Genomic DNA, 7526 nt, shown 5'->3' with positions numbered 1-7526 from the left:
AACACATAATAAGGATCTTGATTTTCAAGAGGCACTCCTTCGGTTATCACGCTAAGCAACAATCAGTTGCAGCAAAACAATCGATAACACTTAAAAGTAAAAACTAAAACCTTAAGCCTAAGAATCTTCATCTCCATACATAACACAACAACAGATTCCTATACATAAGTGGTCAAATTCACTATTTAACTATCTTCCAGAGAGGATCATCAAATTATTCTCAGATTCCAGAGTGAGTGCGTACATCACAGTCACACTCAATAGCCACAAGCATCCGCTCCTTGATCTAGGTGAACTGAAGGCCCGTGTTTGCACCTAAAGCCAAGCAAGAGCTTAAGACTCAAGCTCTGTACCAGGCCAATGTTGTCCATGATTCGCAAGCACGTCCTTTAAATTCTTGAAACAGAGTAGAAACCTGCATATATTTGTAATCAGAAATTAGAGAGATCAACAAAGAAAAAGGAGTGAGAGTCTCATTATTTTTGGAAGTCCTATTTTATCAGGGAAAGGGAGAACATGAGATTCTTAATCCATCCTAGTGAGGTTACAATATCCATGCAAAATAAAACCAGGGAGAAAGAGGAGGAAGTAATTCCTTGTAAGAATCACAATGTAGTACCAGAGGTGACATAGAATAACATAGAGATTGTGATAAGGTTTTTGAAGGAAATATGCCCTAGAGGCAATAATAAAGTTATTATTTATTTCCTCATATCATGATAAATGTTTATTATTCATGCTATAATTGTATTAGCCGGAAACATGATACATGTGTGAATACATAGACAAACCTAAAGTCACTAGTAGCCTCTACTTGACTATCTCATTAATCAAAGATGGTTACGTTTTCTAACCATAGACATGAGTTGTCATTTGATTAACGGGATCACATCATTAGGAGAATGATATGATTGACATACCCATTCAGTTAGCTTAGTGCTTGCTCGTTTAGTATGTTGTTATTGCTTTCTTCATGACTTATACATGTTCCTACAACTATGAGATTATGCAACTCCTGTTTACCGGAGGAACACTTTGTGTGCTACCAAACGTCACAACGTAACTGGGTGATTATAAAGGAGCTCTACAGGTGCCTCCAAAGATACATGTTGAGTTGGCGTATTTCGAGATTAGGTTTTGTCACTCCGATTGTCGGAGAGGTATCTCTGGGCCCTCTCGGTAATGCACATCACTATAAACCTTGCAAGCAATATAGCTAATGAGTTAGTTATGGAATGATGCATTACGTAACGAGTAAAGAGACTTGTCGGCAACGAGATTGAACTATGTATTGAGATACCGACAATCAAATCTCGGGCAAGTAACATACCGATGACAAAGGGAACAACGTATGTTGTTATGCGGTTTGACCGATAAAGATCTTCGTAGAATATATAGGAGCCAATATGAGCATTCAGGTTCCGCTATTGGTTATTGACCGGAAACAGTTCTCGATCATGTCTACATAGTTCTCGAACCCATAGGGTCCGCAAGCTTAAGGTTTCGATGACAGTTATATTATGAGTTTATGAGTTTTGATGTACCGAAGTTTGTTCAGAGTCCCGAATGTGATTACGGACATGACGAGGAGTCTCGAAATGGTCGAGACATGAAGATTGGTATATTGGACGACTATATTCGAACACAGGAATAAGTTTCGGAGGTTATCGGATATATACCGGAGTACCGGGGGGTTACCGGAACCCCCCGAGGGGTTAATGGGCCACTTGGGCCCAAAATGGAGAAGAGGAGGGGCGGTCAGGGCAGGCCACGCGCCCCCTCTCCCTCTAGTCCGAATTGGACAAGGAAGGGGGCGGCGGAGTCCTACTCCCGTGGGAGTAGGACTCCCCTTGGCGCGCCTCCTCCCTGGCTGGCCGCCCCCTCCCCCTTGCTCCTTTATATACGGGGGCAGGGGGGCACCTCTAGACAGCGTTGTGACGGTAGAACATCAAGATCGTCACCACGCCGTCGTGCTGACGGAACTCTCCCTCGACACTCGGCTGGATTGGAGTTCAAGGGACGTCATCGAGCTGAACGTGTGCTAGAACTCGGAGGTGTCATAGTTTCGGTGCTTGATCGGTCGAGCCATGAAGACGTACGACTACATCAACTGTGTTGTTCTAACGCTTCCGCTTTCGGTCTACGAGGGTACATGGACACACTCTCCCCGCTCGTTGCTATGCATCACCATGATCTTGCGTGTGCGTAGGAATTTTTTTAAAATTACTACGTTCCCCTACAGTTTTATGATATATATATGGCATGGATCTCACCATTATTTGCTGGCGATTAATAACACAAATTATTATTTTTGCATGTATCCTGCCATCACGTGCATTCTGTTAAAGTTGCACCATTCCAACAAGTGGATCTTCTAGTTATTCTGTCAATCAACATATTGACTTGAAAAGAACTAATACTTCCATACAGCCGAGAAAATAAAATTCAAGTAGCAACAATGCAGGTACACGGACTGGACTCTTCCTCGAAATAATACGTATATGCTTCAGATTTAACCACCATGTATTTATTCCACCTATCTTCTAACCAGATAGTTTAAGAGACTCTCACTAAAAATGTTAAAATGAGAATCCTATGAAATATCATGAAACACTGAAGGTTCTTTATAAATGAAGAAGATGGTTAACAGGGCAAGCATAGAATAATCCACTAAAGCAAAGAATGTGAGTATAATTGAAAAAAGCATGTCACAGCAATTCCACACACACACACACACACACACACACATAATGTGCCACATAGAAATTCAGGATAGCAAAAGCAAAAAATTAGTTACTTAGCCTTATATCGATCTCCACCAATGGTTGGATCCTCCATTGTTGCACCTCCGCCTGCTTTAATGGCATAGGCGCGCACACACACACACACACAAAGACCTATAGGCGGCCGGCGGATTAGGTTAGCGTATCACGTGAGGTCAAGAAAGCATGTATCCATGTTGAGCACCAATGGGCTTGTTTGCACATATTTTGAATGATGATAGTATCAAAGTGACTTGAGGTGCCTAGAAAAGCAGAGTAAGCACTATGTATACTATTAACAGTTAATAAAATGATAAATACAATGGTTAACTCAACAGATCCATCTAAATATCTAACAACTATTTGTGACTTGTTGGTATTATAGCAGAACGGCAACCTTCTACAACATATGTAACTCTAAACAGACCCAAGTTCACGGGTCTAAAATAATCTTAGACAAACAAACAACTGATTTATTTTGAAGTTCAGTTAACATATCCAAGGAGAACAGAAAACAAATAGACAATTTGATGTACTATATTTGCTTGAACAGAAAACAAATAAACAAATAGACAGTGAACTAATTACCTAACCAGCAGTCATTTCAATTTCTCAATTGAAGAATTCCCCAAACAGAAATGTGAGAAGCAACATCCATGATCTGCCTAAATCAATCAATTGAAGCGAACCAGGATTAAGAAACACTGTACAAAACAAAGATTGGAACTACATTATTGCAAGGTAATTGTTGGTGGAAGAGGGGTAGAAAAAATAAATATAATGGGCAATATGTGGTGAACCCTAGCTGCTTCAGTTTCTGCTGCTAAAGAAGGACGGACTTGTTAGGCGGCTGGTGGAGGAGGACGGTGTGTCCCAAGGTCAAGAAAGCACGTATCCTCAAGCTCATGGGCCAAACTGCACATCATAGAAACATGGGTCATGCATAGATTAAAAGAAGGCACCTACATGTAAAAAAACAGAGCAATTCAAGTTTGAGCCCAGTCTGCTCCCAGCGAAGGCAAAGGACAAGCTCGACGGGGAGAACAGCGGCTGAGAAATTAAGATGTTTCTTGATTAAGTAAGGTAACACACAATTGATAAACAGGGGATGGACATGCATCCGTTGGAAAGAGGCAGAGATAAATTGCAATACCGTCGATTGATCTTTAGAAAAGATCCAGATTTTCAAGCCAAAGATAAATTCATGTTGCTAATTTAACTACTATTGTACTTGTCTTAGAAGCATGTCTCAATCGATCAGACCAGATTATAAATATTTATTACGATAATAAAGTTTGCAATATACAATGTCAAAGTTACATTTCCTTCCAGATCTAAATCATCAACTCCTAATATGCCAAGTAAATCAGATCATCGCATAACAGCTAAAGTAGATGGCCATAGATCCATGGTGACGGGAAGTTTAAAATTTTCCCTGAAGGAAATAACTATCTATGTATACAAAAGCAAAAAAACATAGATAAATGAATATTGAAGCCAGGATTGCATATACCCACCATACGGTTGAAATCAACTATCAACTTACACGTAATACCTTATAAGAACAACTTGACACAAAAATATATGTGCACTTAAAAATTGGTCTAGCTTCAACTGACAACAAAATGTGAATAGCTGACAGTAATCAACAGAACATTACTTGATCAGGAGCTCGCTTGACCGACGTTGGAACGAATTCATCTCTAAGCATGATTTCATTATCATAACCGAGCATGAAGGAAAAGGAACCCAGTCAATGTAAGGCAACTATCATTTACGCCTTCGGGCAACTTCTCTTGAACAACCCTCTTCATGCCTGATATTTCAGTAGTAGGCTGGAGAGGAGCGCTAAAACATCTGACCTGCAAACCAATGGAATGAGAATTTTAGTATCAACATACATAGAAGAATGTCAATAAAAAAAACTCTAGTCAGCCTCATGTTAAGATAAAGGAAGAATGGTGGCCTCAGTGAATACAAACCTGAAAGTCATTGAGCTCCACATCACTGAGAGCTCCATCCCTGTCGTGGTCACATAGAACAAGCTGTTGTACCAAACGAATAGAGAGGAAAGAGGTTCAACCTCCAAATCCGCCTACATAGCAGTCGCAGGAACACCATGGGCAACTACCCTGCATTAGAATTGAAGGCAAAATCAAAATCAATGGAGGCACGATGAACCTAGGAGATAGGAAGAACAGATGTACCACAAGATCACCTTAACCGGCATCACGCCGTGCAGGAACCATCGCAGCCCTGTTCAAACTCTCTTCCTCCTCCTCCTGCCGAGGAGTCGGCAGCGGCGTGGCGACCGTGGCGCTTGGGTTAGCCTGGGCCAAGGAGACGGCGGGGGCAAGGGTCGCATCATACCTCAGTGGCCGGCTGGGCGAAGGAGACGACGACGGCGTGGGGCTGGACCTGGACGGCAGAGGGGCAGGGAAGCGTGGGCGGTTCTAGGGTTTGGAGGGAGAGAGAGGAAGGCGAGGCGGGAGGAAGGGAAGAGGGGGCGGCGCGAGTGCGGGAGGAGCGAAGGCGGCGGCGCGAGGTCACGGATGGGTGTCAGGGCGTGGAACAAAGAAACTGGCATTTTATTGTGTTTATATGGTCCTACCTGGTCCCCTCGAGTTGAAAACAAAAGAAACACGCTCCAGACCTTCTTATCAATATAGAGAAGCTGAGCCTGGGTGTATAAATTACGAACATTTGTTCTGCTACATCAAAAATAGAAGGATCTGTATGGTCATGTACTTGGAATTGTAAAGACAAATTTAAAAGTATCTGCTGCTGATAAAAAAAATTATAACAAGATTTGGTAAAATGTCAGTAGGCTCTTAGGATCAGGGCAGCAGTCTTCGCCATCTAAAAGTCTCTTGTTTGTAATTACAAAAAAATGGAGTTTCATTTGTTTGTAATTACACAAAAATGCAGTTTCCTTTGTTTTTTCCACATACACAAAAATGGAGTTTCCTTTGTTTTTCTACATACACAAAAATGGAGTTTGCTAATGCAATCACATGTAGCAGAGTTGTTCAATCAATGGACAGGAGGGAATGATATATACACTAAGCACCACAAAGTCGTGTAACAAAAAACAGAGGAAAAACTGAAGGAAGAGGCAAAGATGGCCTTAACTTCACAGGAGAGGTAGACATGCCTTTGCCGGGAGAGGAGCAGGGTAGCGGTCATCGCCATCGCCGGCAGGAGGTGTCTCTAGTGAGAAAAGACATGGAAGCAAGCTGGAGATTCACGACTCAGCTACAATGAACTCCATTAAAATCCTTTGAAGCATTCAATTGCCGCAATAGACCTAGAGGAAAATAGCCCAATTAGCTCACCCGCTCACCAAAAATAAGAAATGGAGGGAAAGAGATCCAAGAACACAAACCTACACTACAATGGGTGAGTGGATAAGAAGCATAAACATGTAGCAATACAGTAGGCCTCTGAAGGAGACATGGCGGCTCAGCGGTGACGACAAGAGAGGTGGGCCGCTGGCTAGCATCCTCTTCAGTCTCAGCATAGTACCTACAAAGAAATGTACCCCTTTAGAAATACCGAACCATAACAAATGCAGCCTCCCATAAAAATATAACCCTCTTCTGATAATAACAAAAATTCTAGTAAATACATATTTCATTAGCAAGAGAACGGACAACCTCTTTGTTTGTTGATAGCTTAGCAGGCTCCAAAAGAAGGGAAAACTCTTGTTGGTTGATAGCTTGTAAGTCACTAAAGGTAGCTTGATGTCCCCACATAAAAATTAAGTCCTCTGAGATCACATAAGAGACATAATATAAATTTCAAATATTTACAAATAAAGTCGCAGTTTGGTTTGGTCTGTTCCCTTGAAAGAAAATTGTAATGCCCATCTCAGCATTAGTAATACAAATCCATCTTTCAACAATTAAGTACAAAATAATATATTCAACTATCTGAGCATAGTTCTCAGGAAGAATACTTGTTGTGTGGGATGGATCAGATAGTAAGAAACAGAATAAATAATATTAAGACAACTATGATGCATCTCAATTCAGATGGGCCACTGACCAAAGGGTTATAAGCATTGCAATATTATATACTCACCAAATTAGTATTGCTCAGTATAAATGTAAGGCCTCTTGTTTAGGACAAAGGATAGATATTTGATATATCACAGGAAATGCAGCATGATATAATAGTATCAGGAGTACATAGATTTCACAGAGGTCTATTTTTAAAATGGCCACAACTGCAAAATTCCCTCTCGAGATCCCCAATTCTTCTGGTCACAGGGCGGCGGCCGCGGCTCCGGAAAGAAAATAAATAAATTCCTGCACTTAAAGAAAGCAAAGAAACCAAAAAACAGTTTTTGCAATGGTTTCTGCGCTAATTCAGTTTGTGCGCTAAAATTCATTTTCTACGCTAAAACAGAGTGTATCTAAATATTCGCTATCTAAACTAAAGAATATTTGTGGAATAGCTGAACTTCTAAACTTACACGTGAAGGAAATATGCCCTAGAGGCAATAATAAAGTTATTATTTATTTCCTTATAATCATGATAAATGTTTATTATTCATGCTAGAATTGTATTTACCGGAAACATAATACATGTGTGAATACATAGACAAACAGAGTGTCACTAGTATGCCTCTACTTGACTAGCTCGTTAATCAAAGATGGTTATGTTTCCTAACCATGAACAATGAGTTGTTATTTGATTAACGAGGTCACATCATTAGTAGAATGATCTGATTGACATGACCCATTCCATTAGCTTAGCACC

At 40.8% G+C, this 7526-nt stretch overlaps 1 long non-coding RNA gene across 7 annotated transcripts; it reads right to left on the bottom strand.

Moving 5' to 3' along the window:
• Positions 1-215: 215 nt before the first annotated feature.
• Positions 216-7217, bottom strand: LOC119275026. 7 transcript variants are annotated; one of them, XR_005135417.1, is made up of 8 exons: positions 6419-7217; positions 6148-6287; positions 4981-6069; positions 4745-4894; positions 4423-4624; positions 3351-3677; positions 2798-3025; positions 216-415 (listed from the first exon to the last, which is right to left on the bottom strand). It is a non-coding gene; the product is annotated as an uncharacterized LOC119275026 (long non-coding RNA). The 7 variants fall into 7 exon arrangements; XR_005135418.1 differs by lacking the exon at positions 216-415 and having other exon boundaries at positions 2279-3025; positions 6419-6531; positions 6846-7217; XR_005135422.1 differs by lacking the exon at positions 216-415 and having other exon boundaries at positions 2279-3025; positions 3351-3466; positions 3602-3677; positions 6419-7216.
• Between the last annotated feature and the right edge of the window lie 309 nt (positions 7218-7526).

The sequence above is a fragment of the Triticum dicoccoides genome, chromosome 3B (genome assembly GCF_002162155.2).
Source record: "Triticum dicoccoides isolate Atlit2015 ecotype Zavitan chromosome 3B, WEW_v2.0, whole genome shotgun sequence".
Lineage (NCBI taxonomy): Eukaryota > Viridiplantae > Streptophyta > Magnoliopsida > Poales > Poaceae > Triticum > Triticum dicoccoides.
This window is presented reverse-complemented; position numbering and strand designations above follow the sequence as displayed.